The 21,636-nt window shown below is 46.1% G+C and overlaps 2 non-coding genes across 2 annotated transcripts; one reads left to right on the forward strand and one right to left on the reverse strand.

The window, feature by feature from the left end:
- Positions 1-489: 489 nt before the first annotated feature.
- Positions 490-564, reverse strand: Trnap-cgg (transfer RNA proline (anticodon CGG)). The gene has a single exon. It is a non-coding gene; the product is annotated as a tRNA-Pro (tRNA).
- A 379-nt stretch (positions 565-943) lies between these two features.
- Trnas-cga (transfer RNA serine (anticodon CGA)) lies at positions 944-1,018 on the forward strand. Its single transcript has one exon. It is a non-coding gene; the product is annotated as a tRNA-Ser (tRNA).
- The last annotated feature ends 20,618 nt before the right edge of the window (positions 1,019-21,636 follow it).

Raw genomic sequence — 21,636 nt, forward strand, 5'->3', positions numbered from 1 at the left:
CATCGTGTCTGATCACCTGCATCTATTCATGTCCATTGTGCATTCAGAGTACTTGGGCAATACCAGCAGGACAGTGGGACACCCCACACGTCCAGAATTGTTACAGAGTGGCTCCAGGAATACTCTTCTGAATTTAAACGCATTCGCTGGCTGCTAAACAACACATATCTGAACATTATTGAGCATATCTGGGACGCCTTTCAACGTGCTGTTGAGAAGAGATCTCCACTCTCGTATTCCTATGGATTTATGGACAGCCCTGCAGGAGTCATGATATCCCTCCAGTCGAGTCCATGCCACGTCATTTTGTGGCACTTCTGTGTGCTCGCGGGGGCCATACGTCGCATTAGGCAGGTGTACCAGTTTTTTAGCTCTTCAGCGTATTACTTTTATTACAGACAGAGTTTCAGACTGCGTTTAAGGTCTGATTACTTCGTCAAGAGTAATAAAAGACGACATAATGTGAAACTTCCTGGCAGATTAAACGGTATGCCGAGCCGAGACTCGAACTCGGGACCTTTGCCTTCCGCGGGCAAGTGCTCTACCAACTGAGCTACCCAAGCACGACTCACACCCCCTCCTCACAGCTGTACTTCTTCTAGCACCTCTTCTCCTACCTTCCAAACTTAACAGAAGCTCTTCTGCGAACCTGCAGAACTAGCACTCCTGAAAGAAAGAATATTGCGGAGACATGGCTTAGCCACAACCTGGGGGATGTTTCCAAAATGAGATTTCCACTCTGCAGCGGAGTGTGCGCTGATATGAAACTTCCTGGCAGATTAAAACTGTGTGCCGGTCCGAGACTTGAACTCCGGACCTTTGCCTTTCGCGGGCAAATGCTCTACCAACTGAGCTCTTCTTCGCAGAAGAGCTTCTGTTACGTTTGGAAGGTAGGAGACGAGGTACTGGCAGAAGTAAAGCTGTGAGGACGGGGCGTGAGTCGTGCTTGGGTAGCTCAGTTGGTAGAGCACTTGCCCGCGAAAGGCAAAGGTCCCGAGTTCGAGTCTCGGCCCGGCACACGGTTTTAATCTACCAGGAAGTTTCATATCAGCGCACACTCCGCTGCAGAGTGAAAATCTCATTCACGAAATAATGTGTTTACGTATATTTTAAAGTTTTTAGAGTATATTTAACATATTTTTAGCGCATTGATACACGTTGCACAATATAATTGAAACAGTTTCTTAACTGCTACAATAATTACACAATTTTTTTGCAGTTAGTATATCAGAAACAACAGCGTTGAATGTGTGGCTGAGGTCGAAGAAACCTAGTTCCTTGATCTACGTCGTTTGTGGACTAGTCTGTGACTTACGAGATCGGTACTACTTAGGAACGACAAGTAAGTTTAGTACAGGAGGCACCACTGTTGAGCCTAGGCCTAGGAAGGGGGCGTAATTGCTCGGGGGGCGGCAGAGCCGAGGACCCCCCGCGGCGGCTGTGAGGGTCCACGCGGGCGGTCCTGGGTCTCCGGGGATTCTCGCGCTGCTAACGATGCTAATTGCTGGCGGCGGCGACAAGTGCCGCCAGGGCGGAAGGATAATGAAATCCGTGTTGCGACGTTCAACTCCCGCCGGCTCGGCGCTCTGGCGCGTCAGCGGCGGCAATAATAAAACAGTCGTCGGGAAGGGCTGGGTGGGCTAGAGGGCGAGGACTGGGCTCGCGCCCCGACGTTTATTAAGACGGCGCGGGAGGTTTGGCGGAGAGGAAAGGGCGTGAAGAAATTAAGGGCGGGAGCCGTGCTCGAGCAAGTGTCGGCAGCGTCGTAGCCTGAGGAGAAGGAACGCGGCTGAGATGGTGGGCGTTGTAAGCCTTGTGCTCTATGGAAGCACTTGCTACTGGGTCAGGGTCAAGATTTGGGTAATTAATGCGTTTTTTCTGATTGCCATAATCATTAGTACTGCTGGGTTATAAGTATTACTTGCTTTACCTTCTACACACTGCGAGGTGCCGGGGTGGAGAAGAGTTTTTTGAGGAAGGCGGGGCAAGACAGGGAGGTGGGGTAAGACGGGGAAGGGCTATAAGCTACAGTTAAAGTATTGCCATCTGTGGATAGCTACGTCAACATCATCATTACACAGGTCCCAGTGTGTTGACATTGCTGAACCTTAGTTTCGCGGCGGTTTCTGTGAGCTTTGCAAGGTACGTACAATTGTTACACTGATTTGCAATGTTTTACACCTTTCGAGGTCCTAAAACGTGTTTCGTGAACATTTGTCCAGACTGTATATATAGCACTGAATAGTACGTCTTATTAACAGTAAACTGCTGTGTCAGTAGTCAATGTTCACTACATAGTGTTCAGTTAGGCGTAATATAACCTGACAGAATGGTCGGGAGCAGGACGGGGTGGGGCAAGATGGGGAGCTTCTCCGTCTTGCCCCTGCTATTTGTCCATTACGTTCTTATCGTCTCATGTGTTTACCTCGCTGCGGGTTCTGAACACGTACATTATACGTTGAATACAATTGTAAATAGAATGGTATTCGTTATTCCAACGTTTCCTAATTAATTACAAAGTATGCCTTAAGCTATATGGTGAATAAAAATACACAAAACGTGCAAAGTCAGTATTCTTAGTATGTTTTAACGACTGATTATTGGAAATATGGTACAGGGTGTTTCAAAAATGACCGGTATATTGGAAACGGTAATAAAAACTAAACGAGCAGCGATAGAAATACACCGTTTGTTGCAATATGCTTGGGACAACAGTACATTTTCAGGCAGACAAACTTTCGAAATTACAGTAGTTACAATTGTCAACAACAGATGGCGCTGCGGTCTGGGAAACTCTATAGTACGATATTTTCCACATATCCACCATGCGTAGCAATAATATGGCGTAGTCTCTGAATGAAATTACCCGAAACCTTTGACAACGTGTCTGGCGGAATGGCTTCACATGCAGATGAGATGTACTGCTTCAGCTGTTCAATTGTTTCCGGATTCTGGCGGTACACCTGGTCTTTCAAGTGTCCCCACAGAAAGAAGTCACAGGGGTTCATGTCTAGCGAATAGGGAGGCCAATCCACGCCGCCTCATCGAAATATTCATTCAGGAAAGTAAAGACGTCAGCCGTGCGATGTGGCCGGGCACCATCTTGCATAAACCACGAGGCGTTCACAGTGTCGTCTAAGGCAGTTTGTACCACCACAAATTCACGAAGAATGTCCAGATAGCGTGATGCAGAAATCGTTTCGGATCTGAAAAATGGGCCAATGATTCCTTTGGAAGAAATGGCGGCCCAGACCATTACTTTTTGAGGATGCAGGGACGATGGGACTGCAACATGGGGCTTTTCGGTTCCCCATATGCGCCAGTTCTGTTTATTGATGAAGCCGTCCAGGTAAAAATAAGCTTCGTCAGTAAACCAAATGCTGCCCACATGCATATTGCCGTCATCAATCCTGTGCACTATATCGTTAGCGAATGTCTCTCGTGCAGCAATGGTAGCGGCGCTGAGGGGTTGCCGCGTTTGAATTTTGTATGGATAGAGGTGTAAACTCTGGCGGATGAGACGATACGTGGACGTTGGCGTCATTTGGACCGCAGCTGCAACACGGCGAACGGAAACCCGAGGCCGCTGTTGGATCATCTGCTGCACTAGCTGTGCGTTGCCCTCTGTGGTTGCCGTACGCGGTCGCCCTACCTTTCCAGCACGTTCATCCGTCAAGTTCCCAGTCCGCTGAAATTTTTCAAACAGATCCTTTATTGTATCGCTTTTCGGTCCTTTGGTTACATTAAACCTCCGTTGAAAACTTCGTCTTGTTGCAACAACACTGTGTTCTAGGCGGTGGAATTCCAACACCAGAAAAATCCTCTGTTCTAAGGAATAAACCATGTTGTCCACAGCACACTTGCACGTTGTGAACAGCACACGCTTACAGCAGAAAGACGACGTACAGAATGGCGCACCCACAGGCTGCGTTGTCTTCTATATCTTTCACATCACTTGCAGCGCCATCTGTTGTTGAAAATTATAACTACTGTAATTTCGAAAGTTTGTCCGCCTGAAAATGTACTGTTGTCCCAAGCATAATGCAACAAACGGTGTATTTCTATCGCTGCTCGTTTAGTTTTTATTGCCGTTTCAAATATACCGGTCATTTTTGAAACACCCTGTATTTACTGTATAACATAGATTACCAGAAATGATCTGACTCAATAGTACGTTCCACGTGTTTTATTTCAGATGGTTGGCAAGTATCGGCGACAAACGTCAAGGCAAGATTGGTCATTGGACTCAATGGAAAGCACTGTAAACGCTGTCATGGAAGGTCATATGGGTAGTTTCAGGGCTGCTCGACAGTTTAACGTGCCACAGAAATATGTGTTTCAGCGTCGGGGTGCCCACGAACTTGTGCAGGGACAGAAAGTGATGATGACGAGGCTGTCCACACTTGAGTACTATGTGAAAGTAAGAGGCCTAAATAAAACGTAATACCTGTTTCTACAATTCGCAGAATCATGTTTCGAAACCTTATCGTTACATTATTTCGTTATTCTAGTCCTTATTTAAGTTTTAGAGATGAATTCATGCTAGTTCCCCATCTTACCCCGCACATGGGGCAAGACGGGGAATTGGTAGTTTGTGTTTCAAATCAGAGATATTTGTAACTAAATGTAAAAAGTTCGCAGGTTTCTTTGCATGCTATTGTAATTCAATGGCTAAACAAACAAATGATAATCAAACCTACTTGAATTTGTTTATTTTTTTCCTTTTGTAAGAATTTAAAGTTAGCTTCCCCATCTTGCCCCGCCTTCCCCTACCTCTATAATTCAGACGAATTCTGCATGAGAACAAGACATGCACCCTACCCCCTCCTTATCTACCAGCTAATTAATCATGCGCACAACGGTAACGGAAGGAAATTATGGTGGACCCTGCTAGTTGGTAAAATAAGGAGTGTTGAAAGTCTCTTCGGATTTGCTGCCAGATCCTAAAATCAACTTGACTCGATATTTCGGCGAACCAACTGGTCGCCATCTTCAGGAAAACGCTGCTTCTGCTGATGAGTCCCGCTGAGAACTGACGCCAGGTTGTAAATCGACGTCCTATACAGGGTGTTACAAAAAGGTACCGCCAAACTTTCAAGAAACATTCCTCACACACAAAGAAAGAAAATGTGTTATGTGGACTTGTGTCCGGAAACGCTTACTTTCCGTGTTAGAGCTCATTTTATTACTTCTCTTCAAATCACATTAATCATGGAATGGAAACACACAGCAACAGAACGTACCAGCGTGACTTCAAACACTTTGTTACAGGAAATGTTCAAAATGTCCTCCGTTAGCGAGGATACAAGCATCCACCCTCCGTCGCATGGAATCCCTGATGGGCTGATGCAGCCCTGGAGAATGGCGTATTCTATCACATCCGACCACAATACGTGAACGAAGAGTCTCTATTTTTGGTACCGGGGTTGCGTAGACAAGAGCTTTCAAATGCCCCCATAAATGAAAGTCTAGAGGGTTGAGGTCAGGAGAGCGTGGAGGCAATCGAATTGGTCCGCCTCTACCAAACCATCGGTAACTGAATCTGTTGTTGAAAAGCGTACGAACACATCGACTGAAATGTGCAGGAGCTCCATCGTGCATGAACCACACGTTGTGTCGTACTTGTGAAGGCACATGTTCTAGCAGCACAGGTAGAGTATCCCGTATGAAATCATGATAACGTGCTCCATTGAGCGTAGGTGGAAGAAACTAAAATGAGCTCTAACATGGAAATTAAGCGTTTCCGGACACATGCCCGCATAACACCTTTTCTTTATTTGTGTGTGAGGAATACTTCCTGAAAGTTCGGCCGTACCTTTTTGTAACACCCTGTATAAGCCACCGTTCAGTACACGGCGCATGCGCCGCCTATCACGGTTTCTGCCTTCCAAAACAGAGAGGTGGCGCCGCCCTTAGTGAAACACTGCTGGCAACGATATATCGCAATCAAAGCCGCACCGAAGAACGATCAGTTTTGATGCGAAATAATACAGGATTCCACGTTTTGCTAAGAGGAAACCCATTCATTGTCTCTGTTGATTAAATTATCAGCCAACCTAATTCCAATCGCCTCTTTATAGACACTGTTCCACAAACCGGAAATGTTGGCAACCACAACAGTTTCCTCAATTTCATTTTGTGTCCCTCATTTAGGCAGTGTTCTGCTACCGCCGATTTTTCCGGCTGTTGTAGCCTCGTATGACGGCGATATTCCAAACACCTGTAATGCACTGTGCGAATAGAACGGCCAACGTAAGCATTCCCACATTGACACGAAATTTTGTACACCCCGGGTTTCCTATTCAAGACTTATTACCCCGGGAAAGCCTCCGTAATCTAAATAAGGTGTGCACACTCACAATAATTTAATAAAAATCGTAATCTACTCAGAAAAAGAGAACTTTATCATAACAAACAACAGGAAATGTGATTCTGCCTATATCTACGAAATGATATGCGCATTAAATATTACAATGAGATTTATTATATATCAGAACATAAATGCGCATGATTGTCGACACACACAGTACGTTAAAGGATAGGCTACACTGAACTGTTATGAGAACAAGAATTGTCTCGAGAACAGGGGGCTCCTACTCTCTATGATGCAATAGATTGACGATAATGACTGGAGGTCGTAATGAATCAAATATTAATCTCCCTTCTATACAGCAGTATCGCAATTAGTAGTGAGAGCTCAAATGGGATCACAAGGAGAAACAAGCAAGGTGTAGCAAAGCGAGCACGCGTGTTGCTGAGGGATTCAGTACAAAATTGATAAGGTCCTACAATTCCGGAGCCGCAAAATACTGTGCCAGTAATGAAATCTGCAGCACGGCGTCGGTAGGGAGCGTCCTGATGATGTAGGCGCCGATTTCTGCCGTGCAGCGACTCTGTGTCACCCCTGGCCGCGAAGGTTGTCCGAGAATTCTAAGTTCTTCCGAAAACGAGCGACCAAGTCGCAAAACCGTCCCACTCTGAGGAAGATCAGATCCCGAATCCCCTTCTGTGATGTGATGCAAGAGCGAAGCCAGCATTGCTCAACTCCCTACTCTCCTCGAAAACTGCGAATCAGCATTCAGTTCGGATTCCAAAATTCCCCCATAATGTCTCAGAGCAGCATTCGCGCCAATAGCGACCGTTTCCTCCAATTTCGAGCAGGGCTTTATGACGTCAATTAGCCTCAGTTTAAGTTGACCAATCATGCCTCTGCTATTCAGCTAAGGGCACTGAACTTGCCGTTTGACCGGCTACGAAAACAACCTGCCTAGACCACCGGCAGTCCGGTGCCAGACAGTCGCACGCAGCAAGGCACGGTCCACAAGTATTCTCAGAATCAGGAGGACAATGCAGTCAGTTGGTGCCAGGAGTCTTCGTTCCAAATGCGCCGGAACGGTAAACACCTAAACTGCGGCGACACTCAGATGTCCCGCAGGTCGTTTCACCCTGCATACAATAGGCGAAACTCGACCGACGTCAGTCGTTCCGCCAGGCGCTTAAGCCTATTGTACGAACCCCACAGAATTCAGGGAAGTGCAGCCTCCAACCGGAAATGCAGTGTGCCGCGTCCTCCGATGCTCGCCTCACTCAGGCCACACTGGGAAGTTACCCAACATGTTTAGGAATCAAGTGAAAAGTATTTTTTGAGATCTCAGCACAAATGCTCCCATTACAATAACCTTATTCGGTCTGTTACTACCGTGCAATGACATAGAACATTAATAAAGTTGATGAAAATGAGAGGAGACATGCAAAAGAGGGCATGGAACCTCTCAACAATACGAAAATCGTTCACCGGATGCATTTTGCTTCACTGATCCCTGTTTATTGGCGATTACTGTTCCTTTTCAAGGGGTTTAGAATGAAACTACACCACTGACCATTAAAAATGCAACACACTAAACGTCAAACTGGCATGAAATGTGTACATGGTTGCATATGCGAGGGATTAGAATTTCAGTAGGAGTAACATCATCTGCATTCCGTGTATAAGGAAAGGTTCTTCAAAGTTTGCTTGCTGCATCACTTTGAATAAAATACTCCATTTTTAGATAGCTGTCTCCACCAATGTCATCAGGTGTTAAGGTCACTGACTGTCGGAATAGAGACGGTGCTCCCCTTATATAGAGCGCCCCGAAGAAACTATCAGTATTCATGGATAAGCTCACTTGAAACAAAACTTCATATTGTCATATGACCTACTCCTAATGGTTTCCGAGATAGAACATGTTTAATGTGCACCTGCTCTTGGGCTAGTGGAGCGCGCAAATGTATCTTACTCACCCAATCTTTTTTGGCGTCTTATTTTAACCCAATCTACAGTGTCTAACTACTTTCCTCTCAAAAAGCATAAGTGCCATTAAACTAGCCCGTTCCACGCGCAGTTATCCATGGTATGTTCAGAGTGAAGTAGTGCAAGAGATTGAGAGTATATCAGGATGAACCATCGGTAAGCTATGTTTGTACACGAGCTGGCTAAAATGCCACATTTCTGCACCAATGAAGAATGTGCAGATATGATGTATGTTGACGGCTCCAGCGATGGTAGTGCTCCTACAGCTGTCGAATAAAACCGTTGGAATTCCAGATATTAGAGTGTTTACCTGAGTTTTCAGCACATTTCATGACACTGGTATTCTTCAAATCAATTTTTCTTCTGAACGTGTAGTTCTTTGTTGAAATAGTGCACTGTAGCCCAACTAACAAGACACAGCGGTTTTCTAGACAGAGCAATGTCCCACGAGGACGTGTATGGCGAACATTACACGCGAAAAACTTGTACCTACGTTACAACCTTCGCATTAGCAGGAGTCCCACACGACTTGAGTTACGCTACTGATTAAGTCACAATCGTCTTTTCTTCCATTAAGGTTCACACAAAATCAACAACACACGTAATAATCATCGTTGGTGGCAGAAAAGAACCACACACTGCAGTGGAAACCAACATCCAAATTCGTCTGTAGTCAATGTTTGGTTCGGCATGTTCGGTAACACGTTGTCAGTTCCAGTCATGTTAGAAGGGAGATAATGCCAAATTCGTGTGGTGGACTCTTCAGGATTTTCCTTTGGCCACGCGAAGTGCAGTCTGCTTCCACATGAGGGAGAACTTCAATATTTTACCAGAAGCGCAAGGAAACATCTCATTACCGCTGGGTTGGTCATGGTAGTATAATTAACTGACCACTGAGATCGCAAAATCTTACGCCATTTGAGTTTTGCTTATGGAGTCGGATAAAGACTGACGTGTACAAACGAAAGGCGAATACGTGAGATAAATTCCTTCATGGTCGCTGCTACCCTTATTAGGTAATGTACAAAGGCACTCAGAGAAGCAATACAACATGTTTTCCCAACTTCGCACAAATACACTAAAGCTTACTTTGGGATATATGAAAATATGTTATAAGCAATAAAACATCTGTAATGTAAACTGTACAACAATGCTTAGAGCTGAATGTATAAAAAATACGTATGTTTCGATAAGTACAGTATAAAGTGCATGTTGTAATTGCTAATAACCGTTTTACTTGGGTACATGACTAAACCTGGCAATATACTGAATAATACAGAAAATATTACTCAGTACATTGCCAGATTTACACATGTACCCACGTAGAAAAAATAAAACAGAAACCATCCAGGCTTCAAGACTTTGTAACTAAAAGTCTAAGAGGCCGACCTTGCGTAGGGTATTGGACTGGTCACAGGTGGCGGATAGTGGACTTTCCATGAGATATGGTGGACAGCTCCGAATACAGTATAAGCAGTCCCGGAGCATGAAAAAAAAAGCAAATCCACTTTGCTTCTGTCTTGTGGCAAGCAGCAAAGCGTCAGTGGTGCGGCTGAAATTTATGTCCTGGAACTAATCTTTCCGCCGAGTTCACTAAGTGAGTCTACTCAACCCCACCTGATGCCAGCTACAATCATCATGGAGCATTTTGATGGTCACCCTATTACGCCAGGTGGTCAAATCCACCGCTAGTAGGCCTCATACTGGCGCAACTGATCTTTCGGATTAAGGGGCGGCCAGGTTAAAATGCAATGTGATTTAACAAAGGAAGTCGGAGTCCTCTAGCCAACTTAAAATCAAAACAAATACATATTTTGCTACACTTAAGATACAAACACCCTTCAATCAAGTAAACTTCATAAATTGGGAGATACATTTAAAGAAGATTCAAATTTTGGCACTTCAAGAAACACGATTGACAGACAGTAACGCCATGGATTTCGGCAATTAAAGGAATACTTAATAATATACCACATCCGGGAGTTGCTTTTGCTGTCTACAAAAATAATTTAAAATCAATAAAGGAGGTAAAATCCGCTAATGACAGACTAATGACAATTTCTCTTCAATACGCAAATAAAGAAAACACTTTAATTAATGCCCATATGCCATTCGGTGAGGATAACTGTAAAAAACTGATGCAGTTAATGTATCTTGGGATAGGTTAGAAAGCATAATCTCGAAAATTCCCTCAAACCACTTTAAAATTTTAATGGGAAATTTTAATACACAATTATGTAAAGAGAAAAAAAGTATAAGAAAACGGTAGGTGGATTTCCTGCAGATAAATGGACAAACCAAAATGGCCAAAGACGTTGAAACGTGCAAAAACTTTAACCTCAAAATCATGTCAACACATTTTCAAAGAACCCTTCTAAACAAGAAACTTGGCAGGCACCTAGTACATTTATTGGGGAATTTCAAATCGATCATAGAGCAGTTTCATACCCTAACGACAAAGAAATTTTAAATGTCCAAGTTAGGAAAAGGACTAATACTCGTTCTGACCATTATTTAATGCGAATAAAAGTAAAATTTCTACCTGAAAAACTCTTCAAAACAAGAAATGTTATCCCAAAATTTGACGCCGCCAAAAATTCGCGACTCTAACAAGCGAACTAGACCAAAAAAATCCAAAAATTGGCAAAATCTAACAGAAAAACTCATCAAAACAGCACAAAATTTAATTCCGCTTCGAAAGAAACAAAAACACCTTGGTGAAGCAAGGATTATGAAACAGCAGTTGAGTCTAGGCATGAGGCATCCGAAAATTGCAATAGTAACAACACTGAAAATACGTACAACGCCTTTCTAACTGTAAGAAAAGAAGTATCTAAATTAATCCGACACTGTAAAAGAAACTACTAAAATGCCAACCTTTAGAAATCGAGAAAGACTTCCAAAAGAACAATGCAATAAACTTCTATAAGAGATTCAAAACAAAACTAATCAGTTAGCAACCTCATAGTCTCTGCTTCAAACATGAAAATGGCAGTTTTGCTCTTAACAACTAGGTAAATTGTAAGATACTTGGTAATTATTTTGAAAAAATATTGAACTGTCCAGAACCAGCGAATAAATTCCAACCAGAGGAAACTGATAACACCAACCCTAACCCTGCAGAACCTGACGAACGCGAAATAACTAAACAAATTTATAGACTTAAAAACAATAAAGCATCCAGAGAAGACGGTATGACTGCTTAATTACTAAAATCAGCAGGCTCTAACAGTATAAAAGAGATCACTCAAATACGATCACTCGTAATAGGACGTATCTGCTAAACTGAGAAAATAGCTGAGGACTCGAAACTGCCCTAATTCATACAATGCCTAAAAAAGGTGATAGAACTGATGTTAATTATTACCAAGGAATCTCTCTTCTCCCAGTCACATACAAAATTCTCTCGCGATGTTTATTTCATCGAGCCCAAGAACTGTTAGAACCTAAGGCTGGTGAATACCAAACATGCTTTAGACCAAACAGATCCTGTCCAGAACAAGTTCTTAATTTAAAACTAGTTCTTATGCCCCAAAGGGGTTTTAGTAACAATAATGTCTGTACACTTGTGGATTTAAAAAAAAGCCTATGACTCAGTTGATCACGCATCTCTTTTCCATATTTTAAAATAACACGGACTAGATAATAAAAGTCTGATTAACGACAACCGACAGTAGCTCTAAAGTTATACTTATGGGACAAATATCTGAGGCATTTGATATAAAGGCTGGTGTTAGACAGGGAGATGGACTCTCTCTACTACTGTTTAACTGTGTTTTGGAAAAGATAATTACAGACTGGCGACAGCAAAAGTCGAGTCAAAATATAGATCAATCAATCAAGTGAGGTAGGAGTAATTTTAGAATAGATTGCCTCGCTTTTTCAGATGATCTTGCAATTTCTACTAGGGATATTACCACAGCTCAAAAATAAATCGAAATTGTTAAAGTAGTTGCGGAAAAAATAGGATACCAATAATATTCCAAAAACGGAATGATGACATACAACAAACAAGTGCCAAAGTTTCAGAACACGAAATATGGAAACATAAAAGAGGTTTTTCAATTTAAATACTTGGGAAAATCATACAAGAAAACGGTCGTGGAAAAGAGTCGCAGCTGCAGTCAGAGTAACACAAAACATTTAACATAAAAAATCAGTTTCTAGATTCAGTAAAATTAGGTATTACAGCACTAATGAAACCTGAATGCCTCTATGGAGCAGAAACTTTAATTTTAAATAGAAAGAGGGTTACTGAAGAAATTAAAAATCAAGAAAGAAAGATTATTAGGAAAATATTAGGCCCCCATAATTATTGATGGAGAATCTTATAGGCTGAGAAATAATAAGTAAATCGAAGAATACACAGACATAGACGGTGACATGACAAAAGGAAGACTTAAATTTTATCGGCGCATTAAAAGAATGGCACCCACTAGGTTGACAAAACAAATAGTAGAATTCTACGTAAACAGAAATAAGGCCAAAACTGAGTCAATTAAATGGATCGCTGCACTTAAGGAGGATCTTAAAGTAGTTGGTATAACTCAGTCAGACGTTACAGATAGAAAAACATTTAGACGAAATATATTTAACTGGTTAGTTGGTCAGAGGGAAATTACAAAACTGACTGGAACATTATGGTCTCATGAGAGAAAGAAACTTACATGATGAAACAATTGTGGGAGCAAAGGCAGGCCAACCATCTAAAGCGACATTTATTGATTGTTCCTCGCATGGACCTAGTGTGCCAATACGTGAATAGTAATAATAATACAGAAAATAAATACCAATAAACATGAAAAGTGTTCTATGTCCGAAACCATCCAGAACCGGAAATATGTCCATATGAAGTTTTATGTCCCAAATGATCACTCCTGTCATATCCGGGAATAGTCGTTGTTCTTCCTGGGACACATTAAGTGCGATAGTAGCGACCTCCCAGATAATGCCATTAGGACGCATGAGCTGAAGGTGTGGGTCGCTTTCTGTATTAAACACAATTTAAACCATCTGGTATAGAAAATATTTGTTTTCTTTTAATACTGGTCTTCGCCGTCATACATTACCACATTATGTGAGAGAAGCGAGAACCGTGGGTCCGTCAACGCTCTTCATACTATGTTAGTTGATTAGGATCGAGTAAAAAAAAAAATGGTATGGACGAGGCCGCAGGACTGTCATATCATAATGGTTCAAATGGTTCAAATGGCTCTGAGCACTATGGGACTCAACATCTTAGGTCATAAGTCCCCTAGAACTTAGAACTACTTAAACCTAACAAACCTAAGGACATCACACACACCCATGCCCGAGGCAGGATTCGAACCTGCGACCGTAGCAGTCCCGCGGTTCCGGACTGCAGCGCCAGAACCGCTAGACCACCGCGGCCGGCATATCATAATGGGGTGAAGAACATTTACACTTCTGACTGTCATACAGAATACATAAACAAACGAAGTTCCGTCTGCAATGGACATTGACACGCAATAATCACGTTCAGTGAATACGTTGACATGGTGCTGATGCTCTGTGAATTAGGGAACGACACCCCTGAAAGCTGCATAGGATACGTTGTGAAGTAAAATGGTTCAAAAGCTCCGCCTGATATTACATTCTCACGTACTGAACTACTAGAACAAGGCGCAGTGTTAATAGAAGAAGAATAGCCAGAAGTGATGATATGGAAGTTTATTTCAGCTGCAATACTCAAATATCTGCACGTCAGATCACGAGCTGATGCTGCAGTCACTGATGTTAGCATTACGTCTGTGTGGCGAATGGTACACGGTCACAAATTTCAAACGTACAGCCTGTCACCGTCACCGGAGCTGTATGGGAACGATTTCAATAGGTGAGTCACTTCCGGCGAATAGGTCGAGAGTAATTTCACTCTGAATGCCTTACAAAGACGCAATACGTGTATCCATTGAACATGTGGTCTGTAACCGCAGAAAAGATATTCTCTCCTGTGGCAATACATTCTGAGTAAGTCCCCATTCGGATCCTGGGAACGGACTGTCAAGAGGCAGGTGACTATAAGAAAAAAATGTAATTATTGATGAAAAGGTAACATTTTATGTCCTGAACCGTCAAATGTGAGAAGTCTAAATGCGGTAGGAAAACTTAATTACTTACTCCTACGCGCTACAGCCCATGTAGGGCCTTGGTCTCTCTGATTATGATGATTACATCCCAGTCCTGAAGATTTTCCTCCGACTCCAATCTTTCTCAAATCATTTGCCACATCCTCCAACCATCGTTTCCCGGTTCTCCCTTTGTTCCTTTTGCCACCTCGATTTCCTGTGGAAACCTTTTTGACAATTCGATCCTCGGCATTCGCTCTACATGGCCCAGCCATCTCAATCTGTTACAATTAATTTCAGTCACCAAATCAGGATATCTATACAGTTCTTCAAATTCCATGTTTCCCCTCATCCTCCACTGCCCCGCCTCATACATTGGTCCAAAAACCTTTCTTAATATTTTCCTCTCCCATCTTCTCAAGAGGTCTTCTCCTGCTACAGTCATTGTCCATGTTTCTGAGCCATACATTAGCGACGGTCTTATGAGTGTTCGATAGACAGTCACCTTCGATTTTCTGCTCAGGCTACGTGACTGCAGTATCTTGATCAGGGCCCAGTAAGCTCTGTTTCCGGTAGCAATCCGAGATTTTATTTATTCTGCTGTCCTCCGTACGCAGCACTTCTCACATCTCTCTTAGTTGCCTCTTTTCACCTTAATATATATATCCTGGAAGCCAAGAGATACTGTGCTTTTGTGTTGTTTACTCCACGTCCCAACTGTCCTGCCTCCTTTTCCCTGTCTGCCAAATCCTTCTTCCCTTTCTTTCAAACTTCTAAAAAAATGGTTCAAGTGGCTCTGAGCACTATGAAACTTAACTTCTGAGGTCATCAGTCCCCTAGAACTTAGAACTACTTAAATCTAACCAACCTAAGGACATCACACACATCCATGCCCAAGGCAGGCTTCGAACCTGCGACCATAGCGGTCGCGCGGTTCCAGACTGCAGCGCCTAGAACCGCTCGGCCACCCTGGCCATCTCAAACTTCTAGACAGCATACATACATCATCGTCATAAGCTAGATTTTCGTTCATATGGTTAAACAGAGTGCCATCTCGGTTATCAAGCTCCATCCTTCGCGTCACTCTCTCCAAATCTATTTTAGCGTGGATAATATATCACCCTGTCTTAACCCTCAGTTGACCTCAAATTTTTCAGAAGGTTTTCTTCCTACTTTTACCTGGCATTTTGTGCAGGTGGGGGTCATTTGTAAAAGTCTGATAAGTTTACTTGGGAATTCCATCTCCATTAAGGTGTCATATAACTTTTCCTTTTAACACTACCATAAGCCTGTTTAAATTCTACAAAATGCTGGTGTACATCCACATTATATTAATAACACTTTCCATTATTTGCCTTATGATGAATATCTAGTCAGTTGTTGATCTGCCCCGTCGAAAACCGCACTGGTAGTCTCCGAGTATTTCTTCTACAATTCGTACAAGTCTCATATCAAGGACTTTGGCTAATACTTTGCACACACGCTGTCTAAAGCAATACTGCGATAATGTTCATAGTTTGATTTGGCATTCTTCTTATGAATCAGACATATAATGGCCATGTTCCACTGGTCTGGCATCTCTTCCTTTTCCCATATTTTCACTTTCAGCTGATGTACCAGTCTCGTTAGATATTCACCTCCACCCTTGATCATCTCTGCTGAAATGTTGTCGTTACCTGGAGCCTTATTATTCCTTAGGCTTTTAATTGCCTTCCTAACGTCCTCTATTGTTGGTATAGGTACAGGTCTTTCATCTTGACTAACGTTCTGCCACGGTTGGTCACCCTCTGTTTCATTTTCCTCCAAAACTTCTCTTTCTGTAGTGACATTCGGCAGCTCACTGAAATATCGAGTCCCAAAAGGATAATGTAGTTGCCAAAATTTCGACTTTGCCATACAACATACTGTGACCATTATCAATACAGTGCTCTGCCACTGCCGACTTGTTAGGTTGTGAAAGCCGTCTGTACCTCCGATGTTCTGTACATCTTTCTTGGACAGTACGAGTTGTTTGTCCAATGTAAGAAAGGCCACATTCACATGGAAATTTGTAAAATTCATCCTTTTGGGACTCGATAGTGAAGGAGGCCATTGAAATTCGCTTGACGACGAATTTAATAAACAGAAATAGTGGTTTCAATCTTGATAAATCATGGAATCCGGAACTTGCTGTAATAAACTCACAAAGACGTCGTCACAGTGCAGCTCACAACGATACATCGATATGCCAACACAGATCGACCACGGAGTCATAGATACAACTCGCGCCTTATGCACGTCTCTGCGCCGACCAACGTCTCTGGAGCATTTACTTCTGTGGCTGCATGCGCAGTCGCGTGGTACACGAGTATAAAGGGACGAAGCGAGCACTGGAGCGGCCATCTCCGGCGGTAATTCGGTTGAATACCGCCCTTCTATTGTGCTCTTCCGATACCAATCGAAGCGTTAGGTGTTGCAGGTTCCGCCAGCCAGCCAGCCAGCCAGCCAGCCAGCCAGCCAGCCTGTCAGCGTGCAGCAGTCCAGCCAGCAGTGGTCCCCGCCAGAAGCCACCAGCGGTCGCAGCCACCAGCAGTCGCAGCCACCAGCGGTCGCAGCCGGCAGCCAGCAGCTGTCCTAGCTGCCCCCAGCACCACCAGCAGCAGGAGAAGCAGCAGCAGCAGCAGCTCCACTAGCAGCAGCAGCAGCAGCAGCAGAGGTGTCCCCACCGTCCTGCCAGCTGGGTCGCCCACCCTGCCAGCAGCAGCAGAGTGGGGCTTCGGCCTCAGTCTCCTTCGTCCATCGTCATTCTCCGTCCCTTTCTAATTTGTGTCTCTCATCGCCCTGCCCGTCTCTCGTTTGCTTCTTCTCTTGTCCTGTGTTTTTTTCCCCTTCTAATGTCGACCCCCACCACCTCATGTACAGCCACCACCACTGCCATCATATACACCTCCCCCTACGCCGCTGCCACCACTATCACGTGGTGTGCTGCATCACTCCCCCCTCAGTCCATCCCCCCACTCCTCACTCTCCCGTCTCCCTCCCTATTTGTCGTCCCATCCCCAGCTCCTCCCACCCACACCTCTTCTGATCCCTTCCCTCCACTCCCTTCCTCTGCTCCTTACGTTTCTGCGGCCCCCGCTCGCGTGGTCGCCCGGAGGGCTACGGCCCACGCTCCACTCTCCCCTTTGCCGTCATCTTCTTCACCGTCGCCTTCGCCATCGCCCTCACCATCTCCGGCGCCGCCTCCAGCACTGGGACCTGCCACTCCCCGCCACCTTCCAGTTGCTCCCATCCCCCACACCTTCTCCGTCGCCATCAAGCGCCCCAGTGGCACCCCTGCCTCCTCTACTCCCAAAAAGGCTCCACCTCGTCCCCCTTCCCCCACCCATGATACCATGGATGTCTCCCCGCCTGTCTCTGCCCCCTCCTCCTCCGCCTCTACCCCATCCTCCCACCGCTACCTCCTCTCCCGTCCTGATCCCTCCCTTCTTGAAGCCCGGAACCTCACCCTCTTCCTTCACCAGAATTTTCCTGGTGCCCCCATCTCCCTCCTCACTCCTCGCCATGATTCGGTGCTCATCTCCTCCCCCAGCCGTACACTCCACACAGACCTCCTTTCCTGCAGCCCTGTCACCTGCTTTGGCCCTAGTGCCTCCCTCACCCCTGCTCCATCCCCGCCTCACACCCTCCAGCAGATCTCCCTCGCCGCCCGTTCCGTTTTCCAACTCAAAATGTATGCCACCTAATCCAACAACCAGGCCCATTTCACCTTCTCCCGTCTTGACACCCTCATTTAAATCCCTGTCATGGCGCAACAGCAGCGTATCCTTTTCAACAACATCCGCTCTCTTCCTGCCAACAAGAATCTCTTCCTGCATACCCTTGCCACCCACCACGTGGATGTCTTCCTCCTCAATGAAACCTTCCTCCAACCCCACCACACCGTCCACACTTCGCCCTACCTCCTCCACCGTTCCGATAATCCCCTCCCGATTGCGTGTGGTGGAGTTGCCATTGGTCACCACTGCCAGATCCCCGTTTGGCTCCAACCTCTCCCTCCCGACCCCACCGAACACCTGATCCTTAGCCTCTTCTTCCCCGGCCTTACCGCTACCTGCGCCACCATCTATGTCCGCCCTTACGCCCCTACTCCCTTCGACTTCCTCTACCACATTGACTGTACCTTCTCCTCCTACGTGATCGCTGCCGACCTCAACATCCATAGTCGTTCCGCCACTCAGTTACGGTGGTGACATCAGTTCCTCTCCTCCCTTCAAGGTGACCTCATCCCCATCCCCCAGCACAACCGTGCTGAATCCAACTCCACTCCCGATGTTATCCTTTCCTCCCCCAACCTCCTTGGCCACATAACGGTGGATGTCCTGGAGCCTATTGGTAGCGACCATCTCCCTGTCCTCCTCACCGTTTCAGACGGTCGTCGGCCCCGCCCTGACCCTCATAATGACCCTCCCCTTAAGTACATCCATGACTATTCCCATGCCAACTGGAATGCCTACCAGGATACCCTTTCCACCCAGGTCGATAGCCACCCCTTCACCTACCACCACCCTGACGATGTAACCCATGCCGCCTCCTTTCTCCAGCAGACCTTTTCTGAGGCCGTGGAGGCCCACGTCCCTACAGTTGATATCCACCCCCACCGTCCTACCTTACCCCCACAGGCCATACTCCCCCTCCGTGAATCCCGCCGTCTCTACCATGCCTTCCTCCGCACGTGTGACCCAGACACACTACGATGCCACTGGCATCTCCAGCGACATATTCGTAATTTGCTCGCGGCTAAGAAGCGCCAGGACTGGCGACAGACATGCACCCGTTTAAATGCTACGCTGCCTATCAACTCGTCCAAGTTCTGGTCAGCCTTCCGTCGCCTTACTGGAACTAAACCCTCCCCCTATTATCCTCTTCTCCATAATGATCACCCCTTCCTTGACTCCCTTAGCAAGGCCAATAATTTTGCCTCTTACCTCTTCGATGTCTTTTCCATCCCCAATGATCCCCAGTTCGAATACTCCCTCCTCCCGGATGTCCGCGATCGAACTGACACCTCTGTCCCTCCCCTCGCTCCTGGTATCCAGTACTTGGACAACATTGCACACACAGAACTCAATGCCCCTATCACTACACAGGATCTCATTGCTACACTCCGCACGAAACGCAACACCGCTCCTGGTCACGATCGTGTCACCTACCGTCACCTTCATGAAGCTCCTGTCTCTTTCCACCCTGGCCACGCTCTACAATGTCGTCCTGTCCACTGGTTACTACCCCGACCTGTGGAAAACCTCCCATATCTTGATGTTCCTTAAACCTGGCAAACTGCCGTCCGCCATCTCCTCCTACCGTCCCATCAGCCTTACCTCAGTCTTCAGCAAGGTCCTGGAATCTATCCTCACCCGCCGCATCCACCAGCATCTCCGCCAGCACCGCCTCCTTCCCGTTACCCAGTGTGGCTTTCAGCCATCCTTCTCTTCCAACGATCTTCTTAATCTCACTCATCTCCTTTCTGACCAGCTTAATTCCCGTCGCTCCGCAATCTTCCTCTCCCAAGACCTCGAACGACCCTATGACCGTGTATGGCATTCCGATCTCCTCTTCAAGCTCCAAACCTTCGCCCTTCCCATTAACTACGTCCGTCTGATCGGCTCCTTTCTCTCCCACCGTCCTTCCTACGTCACCATCCATAACACCGACTCCTACACCTTTTTCCCCTCCGCCGGTGTGCCCCAAGGCTCCGTCCTCTCCCCCATTCTGTACGTTTTGTATACGGCGGACATGCCGCCGACGTTACCCCCCGTCCACCTCATCCAGTTTGCCGATGACACCGCCTTCATTGCCCTTGCCTCCACCCTGCAGCGCTCCCAACACCTTCTCCAATCCCATCTTGACCGGTTCACCACAACCCAGGCGATCATTGTAGGAAAAACCACCCCTTCCTTCCGCCTCCTTGATTTCTGTCTCACCATCTATGGCCGTCCTATCGCCCTCACTCCCACCCTTAAGTACCTTGGCGTCACCCTCGACCGTCGCCTCTCCTGGACTCCCCATCTCCGTACAATCCAAGCCAAGGCACACTCCTGACTCCATCTCCTCAAGCTCCTTTCCGGCCGTACGTGGGGTCTGGACCACTCCACCATCCTCCACACCTATAAATCCCTCATCTGCCCTATCCTTTGTTACGCCCATCTGGCCTGGATCTCGGCCCCCCCTACCTTTTATAAATCCCTCCTAATCCTTGAACGCCATGCTCTCCGCCTCGCCTATCGCATCCGTCTCCCCTCCCCCACGTGGACCCGCGTGATCTCACCCCCTTCCCGCACCTCCTCCTATTCCTTGAAATGATACGGATCCTGTACACCTCCCGCAAACTCGATCCTCCTCATCCACTTATCTCACCCATCCTCTCCCACCCCAGCCTGCTGCCGCACCTGTATTCCCACGTCCCACCCAGTCTCCATATCTCCACCCTCCTTACCCTCTCCCAAGGTGGCTTCCGCCAGCTCCCCCTCCCTGATGATGTCCTCCTCCCCTCCATCTACCCCTCCTATCAACTTTGATCCTCCCCCCCCCCCACTTCCTGTGTCCTTTCCTTTAGGCGCCCTCCCTCCCTTCTCTTCCCTTCCCTTCTCTTTTCCCCCGTCACCTCCCTCCTCCCCTCTTCCCCCAGGCTTCCCCTCCCTCTTCCTCCCTTCCCTCTATCTCCCCTGCCCTTGGCATCTGCTCTCCCCTCTCCCTCTCCGACACTCCCCCCCTCCTCCTCTCTTGGCAGGTCCCCGGACTCGTACACGGTTAGTGAACATTCGCGCGCTGGAGATCAACGCCTCGTGTTCTGTGTGTGTCGTCGTTTTGTGCTTAAGTGGTTCAGTGTTATTCGTTTTTGTGCACCTACGTTAACGTGTGACACTGTTCGTCTCTGTCCAAGTGTCTGAACAAATTGTATCTTGGGCTCTATGCCCGTGAACGGCTCCATGTATTTTAAAAAGTGTTTGTCTCCGTTTCTATGCCCACCATGTTTTTTTCTCTCGATGTCTTCATTTGTATCTTGTGTGTTCTCTGAGGCCAAAGAGCTGCGTAGCATGCTGCTGCTGGCCTGCCTGTTAACAGGTTTGAAAATAACAATAAAGAAAAAAAAATAAACTGGAGCGGCAGTCTTGCGGCTCACTCTGAAGATGGCTGAACGTTATACGGCCGAAATATTAGAAGAAGAAGGAGATTTCTTGCGGCTGGACACCCAAAACTTAATGGAACAATTCCTAG

The sequence above is a fragment of the Schistocerca serialis genome, chromosome 8 (genome assembly GCF_023864345.2).
Source record: "Schistocerca serialis cubense isolate TAMUIC-IGC-003099 chromosome 8, iqSchSeri2.2, whole genome shotgun sequence".
NCBI classification, from domain to species: domain Eukaryota; kingdom Metazoa; phylum Arthropoda; class Insecta; order Orthoptera; family Acrididae; genus Schistocerca; species Schistocerca serialis.